The sequence below is a fragment of the Scylla paramamosain genome, unplaced genomic scaffold (assembly GCF_035594125.1).
Source record: "Scylla paramamosain isolate STU-SP2022 unplaced genomic scaffold, ASM3559412v1 Contig17, whole genome shotgun sequence".
Taxonomy (NCBI): domain Eukaryota; kingdom Metazoa; phylum Arthropoda; class Malacostraca; order Decapoda; family Portunidae; genus Scylla; species Scylla paramamosain.
This window is the reverse complement of record NW_026973682.1, coordinates 756,447-771,005: the sequence shown is the minus strand read 5'-3', so window position 1 is coordinate 771,005 and position 14,559 is coordinate 756,447. Positions and strand designations below refer to the sequence as shown.

Sequence of the window (14,559 nt, the reverse complement as noted above, 5' to 3'; positions counted from 1 at the left end):
ACGTGAATGTCATTTGTATCCTACACACACCACACGTGGATTAAAGACGCTTCCATGAAAAACACTAATGAAAACACAGGCACACACACACACACACACACACACACACACACACACACACACACTTATAACACCAAACGCCACACCTTCGTCTCGCCAGACACATTCTCGAGGGCCATCACCACTAATGCACCAAGACCACACTAACTGAGTTTCTTAAGTTGCATGAAGAACGACTATCGGAGCTCTCAGACGAATGGGCTTGATGCAGGCACCTGCGACACACACTGTGCCTACTGTGTGTGTGTGTGTGTGTGTGTGTGTGTGTGTGTGTGTGTTTTCTACTAAACGAACGTTACCCGCCACATCAATCTTCAAGCATGCATTTCCTTCCTAGCGTCTTTTATTGGTAATATAGGAGAGGTTTCCTGGATGCTGAGCCGTGGTGTTGTCAAGGGCGGAGGCAGCGGCACAAAATTTCACGTTAATTAATTTTCACGTTAATTTCACGGCAGGTATTAACCATTATCGAGTTTCAGCTGCGCGTCGTGGGCTCACTGCTCGTTCTCGTCATCATCATTTGCCTTTCTTGGTTTTTTTTTCCGCTTGAAGTGAATCCGTGACGTGATGAGGAACGCTCCAGTCTTTAACTAACGCCGCTTCCACTTTTCTTGATCAGTTTTCTTTTTATATGCATGTTTCCTCTGCTAACTTTCACTCCTGTTACACGACAAACTCTCCAAAAGACCAACGCTGACCACCCGCCACTCAGCAGCCCTCAGCACTCTTCACTGTTCTCTGTCACTAAAGAACTTCCCTTCCCTCTTCCCTCACCAGCAATTTCAAGTAACTCACAACGCTTGAAATATCCTTACAGCGAGAGAGAGAGAGAGAGAGAGAGAGAGAGAGAGAGAGAGAGAGAGAGAGAGAGAGAGAGAGAGAGAGAGAGAGAGAGAGAGAGAGAGAGAGAGAGAGAGAGAAATGGATGCATGAGAAACTTCAAATGCACTGCAGGAGTGAATGATAGTATGTATGTGTGTGTGTGTGTGTGTGTGTGTGTGTGTGTGTGTGTGTGTGTGTGTGTGTGTGTGTGTGTGTGTGTGTGTGTTGCAATTTGTAGAAGGGTTTCCATGTATGTCAATGTGGCTGAGAGAGAAGGTAAGGAATGTGAAAAGGAAGAGGAAGAGGAAGAGGAGGAGGAGGAGGAGGAGGAGGAAGAGGAGGAGGAGGAGGAGGAGGAGGAGGAGGATGAGGAGGATATAGTTAAATGGCCAACCGCTGACGTAATTAATAAAGGAACAATAAGAAGGAAAGTTAAGAGAAAGCACTGTGCAACATTAATCAATGATAGTAGTAGTAGTAGTAGTAGTAGATGTAGATAACTGTAAAAGAAAGTAATACCATCACCAATAAGCATCATCACTTCCACCATAACCACCACCATCACCACCACTATCACCATCACCACCACCACCACCATCACCACCACCACCACCACCACCACCAGCATCAGTAACAGGAACACTTTCCTTCCCTTGAGATGCTTCCTGTCACAAGCTCATTAATCAATCCTGGCGAGGGCGGAAAGGTTGCGTGGCTGTCTCTCGCGTGGAAGGAAGGAGGTGGGTGGATGGCACAGGTGGAGATTGACTTGGTGACATTATTAATCATTATCACCATCAGGGCGACGAGTGGCGACCAGGGCGTCTGTGGTCCTTCATCAGAATAAGGACCATAATCTGATCCACTTCTGCGCGGCACGTCCATTACTTTCAAAAGCTCCAGTTGAAGCTATACGTGTTTTTTAGAGTGTTTTTTTCTTCATGGTTCTAGTGAAAGAATAATAATATTTCTACATTAAGAATATAGAAACATAAGAAACAAGGGAAGCTGCAAAAAGCGACCAGGCTTACACGTGGCAGTCCCTGTATGAAATATACCTACCTATTTCCACCTATCATCCCCATCCATAAACCCGTCTAATCTTCTCTTAAAGCTCCTTAATGTCTTAGCACTAACAACATGATTACTGAGTCTGTTCCACTCATCTACCACTCTATTCGAGAGCCAGTTTCTTCCTATCTCCTTCCTAAACCTAAATTTTTCAAGCTTGAACACATTATTTCTTGTTCTACCCTGGTTGCTGATCCTAAGAATTTTGTTTACATCCCCTTTGTTATAACCCTTATACCACTTAAAGACTTCTATCAGGTCCCCTCTTAACCTATGTCTCTCTGGAGAAGGTAGATTTAACAGCTTCAATCTCGCCTTGTAAGGAATACTCTTCATCCCCTGTATTCTTTTAGTCATCATCCTCTGTACTGATTCTAATAGACCTATATCTTTCCTGTAATGTGGGGACCAGAACTGCACGGCATAGTCTAGATGAGGTCTGACCAGCGCCAAGTATAATTTTAATATTACTTCCGGCTTTCTACTTTTAACACTCTTAAAAGTGAATCCTAGTACCCTATTTGCCCTGTTTCTGGCCTCTATGCATTGTTTTCCTAGACGGAGTTCAGAGCTAACTATAACTCCTAAATCTTTCTCGTACCCTGTACCTACCAGAGTTTGGTTGTTTAATGTGTACCTACTGTGAAACTGATGCTTATGGCACCCCGCTGGCTACGTCACTCAAGTGCTTTTCCATTTATTACTACTCATTGTTTACTCATTGTCTCGCCACTTTTCTACCCATCTCAGCACGCCGCCTTGACACAAGGCGATTTTAGATTTATAAAGGTATTGTCAGGAGTGGGATTCGAACCCACGCCCGGAAGACCGGACTGCGACCTGAACGGCCTTGGATCGCTCGGCCATCCTGACTACGGGAGATAAATGTTGGAATGCCAACAACATCTGGTGTTCCCAGGCGGTCACCCATCCAAGTACTAACCGGACCCAACGTTGCTTAACTTCGCTGATCGGACGAGAAGCGGTGTATACAACGTGGTGTGGTCGTTAAAAAAGGAGGAACAGTCTGGAGATCTTGGCTGCTCAGATTTGTAGGCTTTGAAAATAATCGTGGTGAGAGAACAAAGCGTTCCTGAACACAGGCCTATGAGTCACGCTATAAGTCTTGTGTCACTGGCTCGTATTGTAAACATTTCCACTTCTGATCTCCACAACTTCTAACACCCTCTGCTGGAAGTTACTGTAGATTTCAAGGGAGTTTTTAATGAAATAGTACATTATAATGCTTATACTTTTTTTTTTTTTTCAAATGGCAAGTTTTTTTTTATTTGTTAATATGGTTGGTGTTGCTGGTTTTGTTGGTGGTGGTGGTGATGATGATGATGATGATGATGATGATGATGATGATGATGATGATGATGATGATGATGATGGTGATATGCCTATCCCGTGAATTGGTGCTACGTACTATTGTTATTATTATTATTATTATTATTATTATTATTATTATTATTATTATTATTATCATCATCATCACCATAAACACTACCTTCCCTCCCGTGCACGAAGCCTGGAAATGCAACACTGCTCATCGTAACACAGTCAATACTTCGACCTTGACTTTAAAACACTTGAACAAGGGCAGCATCACCGCTCACTCAAGGTCATCAGAAGCATCATAACAATATACACTATGAAAAAATGCCTTCCACTTATATAGAACATCCACGCACGTCCTCCCCATACAGGTGATTCTCCAGACGCTATTCATTCAGCCAGTCAGCCACTTCATTAATCTCTCCATTAGTGTTGCAGGCCGGTCAACACAGGGACGTATGAACGAATGACACACACACACACATATACACACAGCCTTACTTTAGATTTCTTTATTCATTGTTAAGTTCTCCAATCTATATGTAAATGTTCACTACTGACTCCGTAATAAGCAGTTTATCGTTGTTATTATTGCTATTATTACACACACACACATACACACTCACACACACACACACACACACACACACACACACACACACACACAGAGAGAGAGAGAGAGAGAGAGAGAGAGAGAGAGAGAGAGAGAGAGAGAGAGAGAGAGAGAGAGAGAGAGAGAGAGAGAGAGAAAGTTTACTACATATTCATGACTTATGTGTCTCTTTGTGTTATCGAAAACCACCCGATAACTGTTGCATATTTGTGTGTATTCGTGTGTGTGTGTGTGTGTGTGTGTGTGTGTGTGTGTGTGTGTGTGTGTGTGTGTGTGTGTGTGTGTGTGTGTGTGTGTTCAATAGTTTCATTTGTGGAATCGGTTTTATCCACTCCTGATGTTCGCAAGCAAGACACAATAGAGGCGAGGTTCACATGCCACACGGCGCCCTTGAGCCCATTGAGCCAGCGAGGAACACACGCAACAACACACTCCACCTGCTGGGTCTTGAGCTGACGCGCCACGACTCCTCAATTTGCAATGTTTTACTCGGGACGGCCAATGCAACTCACGGCATATTGTTTCAGGTGCGGTTCAGATCAAGAAATAAGTAAATAAATAAAATAAATGATAAAAAAAAAAAAGAGGAAAAAAATCATTGTCAGAACCCGACTAATCATCTCTGTGGTTTCTGAAAATAACCCTTGTGGGAACTTAGTGTTTAATAATATGCGCATTCTTTTGATTAAATTCTAGGAGTTAGGAGGCTGAGAGCGCACACCTCTGTCATCGCCGTTCAATAACACTGAATGTGACAAACATTCTCCGCAGACTTGTGCCACGCGACAATCTGAGCAACATTCTGGAGGCGCACACGGGTCTAGATCCGCCTGAAAATCTAACCATTATTCCTTGATGATCAATGATATTCCTTTCACTTAAATAGGTTTTAACGAAAATCCGTTTCAGACAGCAAACATATAGACAAATATGGAAACAGACAAGCAAACAGGCAAATAGGTTTTAACGAAAATCCGTTTCAGACAGCAAACATATAGACAAATATGGAAACAGACAAGCAAACAGGCCTCGGAGTCCCCATCTGGGGAGGGGACCACAAATGTCCCCAGGTCAGACTGCCTTTCTGACGACGACCCTGAGTTTCTTGACACCCCCCTCAAATTTTTCTTCATTAACTTCTGGAACATTCGCGGTCTAAGATCTAATTTTCAATCTGTAGAACAACCCATCTGCTCTTCTAAACCTCATTTTCTTTTCCTCACTCAAACTCAAGTGTCTGAGGCAACTGACAGTAGCCCCTTTTCTGTTCCCTCCTACTTTATCCTCATTTTCGATCCAAAGCCGGATGTTGCGTTTATGTGCGCAATGACTTAACTTGCTCTCGTGCCCACGCTCTTGAATCTTCCGAGTTTTCCACCATCCGGCTACAACTACAGAGTCACTCTCAAACTGAATTTATCTGTGCTGTATACCTCTAACCTAACTTCTCTGACTATAAGAAATTCTTTGACTACTTAACTTCCAAAGTGGAGCACATTCTGACCCTCTTCCCTTTTGCAGAGATCTCCATTCTTGGAGACTTCAATATTCACCACCAGCTTTGGCTTTCCTCCCTCTTCACTGACTATCCTGGTGAACTAGCCTTCAACTTTGCTATCCTCCATGACCTAGAGCAACTGGTGCAACACCCTACTCGTATTCCTGACCATCTTGGAGATACGCCCAACATTCTTGACCTTTTCCTGACCTCTAATCCTTCTGCTTATGCTGTCACCCTCTCTTCTCCGTTGGGCTCCTCCAATCACAATCTCATATCTGTATCTTGTCCTATCGCTCCAATCCCTCCTCAGGATACCCCTAAGCGAAGGTGCCTCTGGCGTTTTGCCTCTGCTAGTTGGAGGACCTGAGGAGGTATTTTGCTGATTTTCCTTGGAATGACTACTGCTTCTGTGTCAGAGACCCGTCTTTGTGTGCTGAGCGCATAACAGAGGTGATAGTGTCTGGCATGGAGGCGTACATTCCTCACTCTTTTTCTCGACCTAAACCTTCCAAACCTTGGTTTAACACAGTCTGTTCTCGTGTTATACATGATAGAGAGGTGGCCCACCAAAGGTATTTAGACCTTCCATCACCAGAATCTCATGCACTTTATATTTCTGCCCGGAACCAAACCAAGTCTGTTCTCCAACTAGCCAAAAACTCCTTCATTAACAGAATATGTCAAAACCTTTCAAGATTTAACTCCCCTCATGACATCTGGCATCTATCCAAAAATATCTCCAATAACTATGCTTCTTCTTCTTTCCCTTCTTTATTTCAACCAGATGGCACCACTGCTATCACATCTATTTCTAAAGCTGAACTCTTTGCTCAAACCTTTGCTAAAAACTCTACCTTGGACGATTCAAGGCTTGTTCCTCCCTCTCCTCCACCCTCTGACTACTTCATGCCACCTATTAAAATTCTTCGCAATGATGTTTTCCATGCCCCTGCTGGCCTAAACCCTCAGAAGGCTTATGGACCTGAGACCGCGGAGATTACTTTTTATTAGAGTGAGAAGAAGATAAATATTATATACGAATCTTTAATTATATCAGTTTTCTTAACTAATATATTTTTTAATAAATAAATTTAATTAAAATAAATGCATATATATATATATATATATATATATATATATATATATATATATATATATATATATATATATATATATATATATATATATATATATATATATATATATATATCCCTAAACACTCAGAGAAATACACATTCTATTCATATAAACTTGAAATGTCACTTTAATATTTTGTCCTCTTATATTAATTAGTCTTTCCTATGTATCACTTTCTTTCATTTATTTTTTCTTTCATTTTCTTATTTGTACTACTTTATTTCTAAAGTACTTTTTATTTGATTTTTTTAAATATCTTTTTTATATTAATATAGTGCCTGACTTAAAAGGGTAGCTTTGATAGAGCTAATAATGCATTTCTTATACCTATATTATTTATAGCGAATTTACACTGCTTCTTTAAAGATCAAAACTTTATGTGCGCTATACACCAACAAATAATATTTTCAAAGATAAGCTAACTAAGCTAATGGGCTCATACCCCGTAAATGAAAGCTTCAACCTTTCTCTTTTTAATGACATTTCCAGTTTCCTACCTATTATTTTTCTGTACTTTACTAACAGGTATCTTTTATCATCTATTTCTTCTCCTTCTTGGTTTGGGGCTTGACTCGGGCTAGAACTAAATCTTTTATCATTTATTTCTCTCATTGCAACTAAATTATGCCCGTATCTAACTGAAGCTGCAATTAAATATTTTCTAATTCAAGCTCTAGCATCTACTATCTTAATTCTCTCTCTCTCTCTCTCTCTCTCTCTCTCTCTCTCTCTCTCTCTCTCTCTCTCTCTCTCTCTCTCTCTCTCTCTCTCTATATATATATATATATACTCGAATGACTTTTCTTATTCTTTATTTAGTATATCTTTACTTTTAAAATTATGAGCAGGTCCGTTACATTTTTGGCTTCAGCTCCGTTACATTTTTGGCTTCCGCAAGTTATTGACCTCAAGCTTTTATTCTCTTAACAATCCAAAAAATAACTCCTTTGTTTTTAATTCCCTATTTAACCTACTCTTCAAACTTAGTAACCTTAATTACTTTAGCAGCACATAATTCTTCTTTAATTGGAGCCTTAGGTGGCTTAAATGTTACAAAACTACGTAAACTTATCGCCTTCTCTTCAGTTAACCATATATCTTAATACTTATTGTTATATCAATCAGTGATATAATATGACTCATTTACTTAATCTTCTACTCCTTTATTTCAGGCTCTGTGATTATTTTACTCTTTATTACTCAGTCTTCATCAATTTCCGTTATAATAATTGAAAACAAAAGGAAGATTGCCCTAAAACTTCTTTTTTTTTACCAATAAATTTCTTATCTTTAGGTCTTCCACCCTTTTCAGGATTTACACCTAAATGAATTATAATTCAACTACTCTCTTCTAAAATAATAATTTTCTCTCTTTTAATTCTTCTTTTTCTTAAGTCTTATTACTCTTTATTTCTATCTACGTCTCTTTGTTCCAATATTGCCATTATCATTTCCTTCATTTACCACTTCCCTTAAAATTAAACCACTGGTAACATTTTCTCTTATCTTAATCTTTGTTACTTTCATTAATATGTTTGGAATATGTTTTCCTATTCCATATTTAACCTAGAATTTTAAGTTATATTAAACTAAAGGCCTTCAAAGCCAAAAAAAAAAAAAAAAATCTTTTGAAATCCTAAATTCCAGTGTTTCCACACATCTTTAGATTTGCAATCTAATATTATTTATATTTTTCTATAGAACCTAATAAGAAAGTTTTTACCTTGTTTTTAGATTTGCAATGTAACGCCTGCACTTCTCAGCCATCTTATTATGCAACGATGATTCTTTTCTACAAATCATAAAGACATTAGTACGCTATTTCATTTTTGGAGCATGGTCTGGTATAGTAGGAACCTCGTTAACTATAATTATTCGAGCCGAATCAGGTCAGCCAGGCACATTTATCGGCAACGATCAAATTTACAGTGTTGTAGTTACCGCCCATGCCTTTGTTATAACCTTCTTCATAGTTATACCAATTATAACTGTAGGATTTGGTAATTGACTAGTCCCTCTTATATAAGGAGCCCCTGATATAGCGTTCCCTCGTATAAGTAACATAAGATTCTGACTTTTGCCTCCTTCTTTAACTCTTCTTCTAATAAGAGGTATAGTGGAAAGAGGAGCTGGTACAGGTTGAACTGTTTAGCCTCCTCTAGCAGCAGCTATTGCCCATGCAGGAGCATCAGTTGATCTTGGTATTTTTTCTCTTCACCTTGCTGGTGTGTCCTCAATTCTTGGAGCAGTTAGTTTTATAACAACTGTAATTAACATACGATCCTTTGGAATAAGAATAAATCAAATACCTTTGTTTGTATGAACTGTTTTTATTACTGCCATTCTCTTACTTTCATCCTTACCTGTATCAGCAGGAGCAATCACTATGATTTTAACTAACCGAAATCTTAATACATCTTTCTTTGACCCCGCTGGAGGTGGTGATCCTGTTTTATATCAATATCTATTTTGATTTTTTGGTCACCCTGAAGTTTATATTCTCATTTTACCAGCCTTTGGAGTAATTTCCCATATTGTAAGACAAGAAATCGGGAAAAAAGAATCATTCGGTGCATTATTATTATTATTATTATTAAACATAACGGAGAAGGCAGAGTGGGACGAGCGCAAGCGCTATAAGTTGCCAGATGACAACCCCCACCCACCTTGACCGTAGAAAGAAGAAAGGAAAAGCAATTAGCACAATAGTAGGATGAAATCAGAGCAGGAGGAGAAAATAGGTTAAACAATTATAAAGAACGCCTCAACGAACTGAGAATTATTAAAACTCACAAAAAAATTCAACAAAAAAATCAACAATTCTGACTTATTTAATATATGTCAGACAACACGAGTAAATGTAGTATAACTACTTAAAACTTGATGGTATAAAATCACAGGTATAGTTACATAATTTATCACCGGTATAGCTGCAAAAGCAACCAGAGTTTAATTGACTAGACTCTTCAAGATTTTGTTCGAAGCAGACTTGAATTTTTGCACATCACTCGCAGTGCATGTGCCCTCGTCAAGCATGTTCCAAAGTCTTACAGCACAAGGAACAAAGCTTCGCTGAAACTGACTGGTGTGACACCTAACCTGCTGTAAGCAGCGCGCATGTGAATTTGACGCAAGTCGAGTGTTTCTGGTGGGCACAAATGCATTTGGGATGGAGGCATTCAGCGGGTGAAACTGGTTGGCATGGATCTTATATAGCATGCAGACACTGCTGACATTGCGTCGGTGACCAAGATCCCAAGCTGCTTCGCCACCAAAGAGGAACCTAGCGGAGGAGACAACTCTGTCAATGAGACGGAGGTGGGACACAGCTGCGGAAGACCACACAGGAGCACAATACTCCAGCAGTGGAAGAATAAAACACCGGAAGCAGCTGGCAGAGATAGACTGGTCACCAAAAATCCGGTAAGCCTTCCTCACAACGCCAAGCTTTTGCGAGGCAGAACTGACAAGACGCCTGATGTGCCGTTCAAAAGACAGTTTTGAGTCGAATCTGACACCCAAAATATCAAGCTCATCACATACTGTCAGAGGCGCGCCATCAACAAGCAGAGGGCCGTGAAGGGGATTTAGCGTGCGAGAGCGTGAAATACACAAGCATTTTGATTTTGATGCATTCAGTTTCATGTTCCAGGTGCGACACCAGTCAGATATACGTCTGAGATCCTCATTCAGGGATGTACTAACATCAAGACGTGAATTCGGTGACTCAACAGTAGCAACAAGTGTCACATCATCTGCATATCCGTAAATAGGATTACTAGTGATTTGTAGTAGATCGGAAGTGTAGACATTAGGTATGATCTGTGCTATAATGGCTACTGGAATTTCAAGATTTATCCTCTGAGCTCACCATATATTTACAGAAAGTATAGTCGTTGATACACGAGCTTACTTCACATCAGCCACAAAAATTTCTGCTGTTCCTACAGGTATTAAAATTTTCAGATGACTTAGAACCCTACTTGCAACACAAATTAACTATAGTCCCTCGATATTGTGAGCTTTAGGCTTTATTTCTTTATTTACTGTTGGAGGTTTAACAGGTGTTGTCCTGGCAAATTCATCAATTGATATTATTGTTCATGATACTTATTACGTTGTAGCTCATTTTCATTATGTTTTATCTATAGGGGCTGTACTCGGTATTTGTGCAGGTATTGCACATTGATTCCACCTTTTTAAAGGCTTATCACTTAACCCTAAATTAATAGGAATCCACTTTACTGTCATATTCATCGGTGTAAATATCACTTTCTTCCCTCAACATTTCATAGCACTTAACGGAATACCTCCACGTTACTCTGATTACCCGCCGATATTTCATGGAAGAAACCTATGGAACAAACAATATTTCATGTTGCCTACGCAACAATATCCTATGGAAGAAACAATATTTCATGTTTCCTACGCAACATGAAATATTGTTTCTTCCAAAGGATCTATAGTATATCTTGTTGCTCTATTAATTTTTATAATTATCATTTGAGAAGCTTTAATTTCTAATCGTCCTGTTCTATTCTCCCCTTTCCTGCCTCTTCAGTTGAATGAAACCACTCACACCCACCCGCTGATCACTCATATAGAAATTCCACTTACTGCTAACTTCTAAAATGGCAGAAAGATGTATAGGATTTAAGCTCCTACTAAGAAGATTTATTTATCTTCTTTTAGAAAATACATTTATTAATGTCAACATGAAGTTTTCTAGGCCTTCAAGACGAAGCTTTCCCTTTAATGGAACAATTCATCTTTATCCATGATCACATTATAGTTGTTCTTATTATAATCATTACCTTTGTGGGATATATATTAGCATCAGTTCTCAGAAACTCTCTTTTTAATCTATTTATATTAGAACATCAAACTATTGAATTATTTTGATTTTCATTGCTCTCCCTTCTCTGCGACTTTTATACCTTCTTGATGAAGTTAATAATCCTTCCATTTCTCTTAAAACTGTCGGTCATCAAGGATATTGAAGTTATGAATACTCTGACTTTCTTAATGTAGAATTTCATTCTTATATAACTCCTACTAATGAACTAGACTTTTCTGGATTTCGTCTCTTACATGCAGATAATCGAACTGTTCTTCAAATAAATACACAAATTCGTATTGTAATCACCGCAGCGGATGTCATTCACTCTTGAACTGTCCCAGCTTTAGGTGTAAAAGCAGACGCTATTCCTGGTTGACTTAATCAAACTAGATTCATAATATCTCGTCCAGGATTATTTTATAGTCAATGATCAGAACTTTGTGGTGCTAATCATAGATTTATACCTATTGTGATTGAAAGTGTAAACACGATTTTTTCTAAATTGAATTTCTTCATATTCTGACTCACCCGATGACTGAAAGTAAGTGTAGGTCTTTTAAACCTATTATAGTATTGCGCCTACTTCTGGTGACAAGAAATTACTTAAATTTTAATATCAATTTATCATGTTAAAGTTATCTCCTAAGATATTTCTTAATGCCTAAAATAGCTCCTTTGCTTCGACTTTATCTTTATTTCTCTTTTTCTGTTATCATTAATTATTTTCATATCCTTAAATTATTTTTTTTCTGTACCTTTTGAAAAAAAAAAAAATTCTAAGATCACTGAGCCTTATCTAATCCTACAATCTTCTTGAAAATTATAGCTAATTTATTCTCAATTTTTTAACCTTCTTCAAGAATCTTAAACTTTTCATTAAACTGAATTTCCACTTTTGTAGGGCTCCTATTTATTCCTTACCTTAACTGAGCTTCTCCTTCACGATGATCTCTATGCTGAAGTGAAATTATTTGTACTTTACACAAAGAATCTAAAGCCCTTTTAACTTCATATTCTTTAGGTTCAACTATATTTTTCGTTGCTTTGTTTTCTTTAGTTCTTTATAACATTTTTAAGGTTTATTGCCTTACATTTTTACAAGATCTAGACACACAGCAATAACCTTAGCACTTTCATTGCCCTCATGAGTAACTTTAATACTTAGAGGCTGAATTAACCACACTCAACATATATTCGCTCATTTAGTTCCTCAAGGAACTCCTGTCCTTGTACCATTTATAGTTTTAATTAAAACTATCAGAAACATTACTTTACCCGGGACTTTAGCTGTACGATTAGCAGCTAATATAATTGCAGGCCATCTTCTTTTAACCTTATTAGCTAATACTGGACCATCTATAACATCCTCATTTCTTTTATCTATTCTTATTTATTTTTTTTTTCTCAGATTTTACTATTAACCTTAGAATGAGCTGTTGCAATTATTCAGTCCCAAGTTTTTGCTGTCTTACGAACTCTTTACACCAGAGAAATTAACTAATGACATCATCTCACGGTTTTTACCATTTAGAAGATATAAGACCACGGCCTTTAACTGGTTCTATTAGGGCAATAATATTAAATACAGGTTTAATGAAATGATTTCACCAGTATAACAATTTTTTTTCTTTTTTTTTTGTTATTAAGACTTGTTGCTATTCTCCTTACCATATATCAAAGATGACGTGATATTACTGGAGAGGGTACATTCCAAGGACTCCATACCTCTGTAGTAGTAAAAGGCTTACGATGGGGAATAACTATATTTATTGCCTCAGAAGTATTCTTCTTTTTTTTTTTTTCATTTTCCTGAGCTTTTTTTTTTCATAGTAGATTAGCCCCAACGATTGAAATTGGGATAAATTGACCTCCTTACGGTATTCAACCTTTCAACCCATTTCAAATTTCCTTATTAAACACTACTATTCTTTTGTCTTGAGGAACTACCGTAACTTGAGCTCATCATGCTATTATAGAATCTAGTCATAGGCAAGCCATTCAAAGACTAGGCCTTACAATTGTTTTAGGATACTCTTCTTCAAGCTTTCAAGTATTTTTGAGGCTCCTTTCACTATTGTTGACTCCGCGTTTGGCTCTACTTTTTTTTTTTTTTGTAGCTACAGGCTTTCATGGTCTTCATGGAATTATTGGAACCTCATTTTTACTTTTTTTATTTTTTTGTGTCAATATTTTGTCACTTTTCATGTAATCGTCATGTTGGATTCGAAGCAGCCGCATCATACTGACACTTTGTTGAGATAGTTTGATTATTCCCTTACGTCTTTATTTACTGATGAGGAGGCTATTTTTTTAAATATATAAAGTATATCCAATCAGAAAGTCTAGAATGCCTAGAAAAATAATTCTTGCAATACTTTATTTTGTATTTTTACTAACTTTAATTATTTGTTATATTTTTATAACCTTAGTATCCCAAATAAAAAAAAAATATCAACCGAAAAAAAAAATTCTCCTTATGAATGTGGATTTAATCCTAAAGGTTCAGCTTCGATTTTTTTTCTAATTGCTGTAATTTTTTTTTTTTTTTTTTTTTTGTAGAGATTACATTACTTTTAGCTTCAGCATCAATTTTTTTTTAACATTACTGAAGTATTTTCTTGATTGTTTACTAGAGCTCTCTTCTTATTTTTCTCTTAGGCCTTTACTACGAGTGAGTACAGGGAACTTTAGAAGGATCTGATTAATACTTTAAGACCACAGTCAAATTGTATGACATATGAGTTGCATTCATAAAGTGTTTTAGTAAACTGGTTTTATTAAATTTTATCTATTAGAAAGCGAAATTATCACATTTAGTTTCGACCTAAACTTTGGCCTTTAAGCCTCTAATAATTATGATTCAAACCAAAACAAAGGTACGTTACTGTTAAAAACAAGATTGAAGTAATTCTTCTAATCAAGATGGAACATTATGACAAAAAGAAAAACTTCTAACTTTTTTTAAGCCGTTGAATTCCGTTGATGTTCCTATATTTATAGTGTAAGTAACACGTTACATTTTATTATAAAGCTGAAATATTTTTCTAAAAATACCATATTATTTTATTTTATTTTATTTTTTTTTTTTACCTTAAACTCAAAGTAAATATTACATCATAAGCGCCACAAGCTAACAATTTGAATATACTTACAAGACTTTCCGTCTACCTTTGCAGC

At 37.4% G+C, this 14,559-nt stretch overlaps 1 non-coding gene and 3 pseudogenes across 1 annotated transcript; 3 read left to right on the top strand and 1 right to left on the bottom strand.

Moving 5' to 3' along the window:
- Positions 1-2,847: 2,847 nt before the first annotated feature.
- LOC135097340 (5S ribosomal RNA) lies at positions 2,848-2,966 on the bottom strand. The gene has a single exon (XR_010265618.1). It is a non-coding gene; the product is annotated as a 5S ribosomal RNA (ribosomal RNA).
- Positions 2,967-8,289: 5,323 nt separating this feature from the next.
- On the top strand, positions 8,290-9,619 carry LOC135097321 (cytochrome c oxidase subunit 1-like; annotated as a pseudogene).
- A 60-nt stretch (positions 9,620-9,679) lies between these two features.
- On the top strand, positions 9,680-11,172 carry LOC135097320 (cytochrome c oxidase subunit 1-like; annotated as a pseudogene).
- Positions 11,173-12,784: 1,612 nt separating this feature from the next.
- LOC135097337 (cytochrome c oxidase subunit 3-like) lies at positions 12,785-13,676 on the top strand (annotated as a pseudogene).
- The last annotated feature ends 883 nt before the right edge of the window (positions 13,677-14,559 follow it).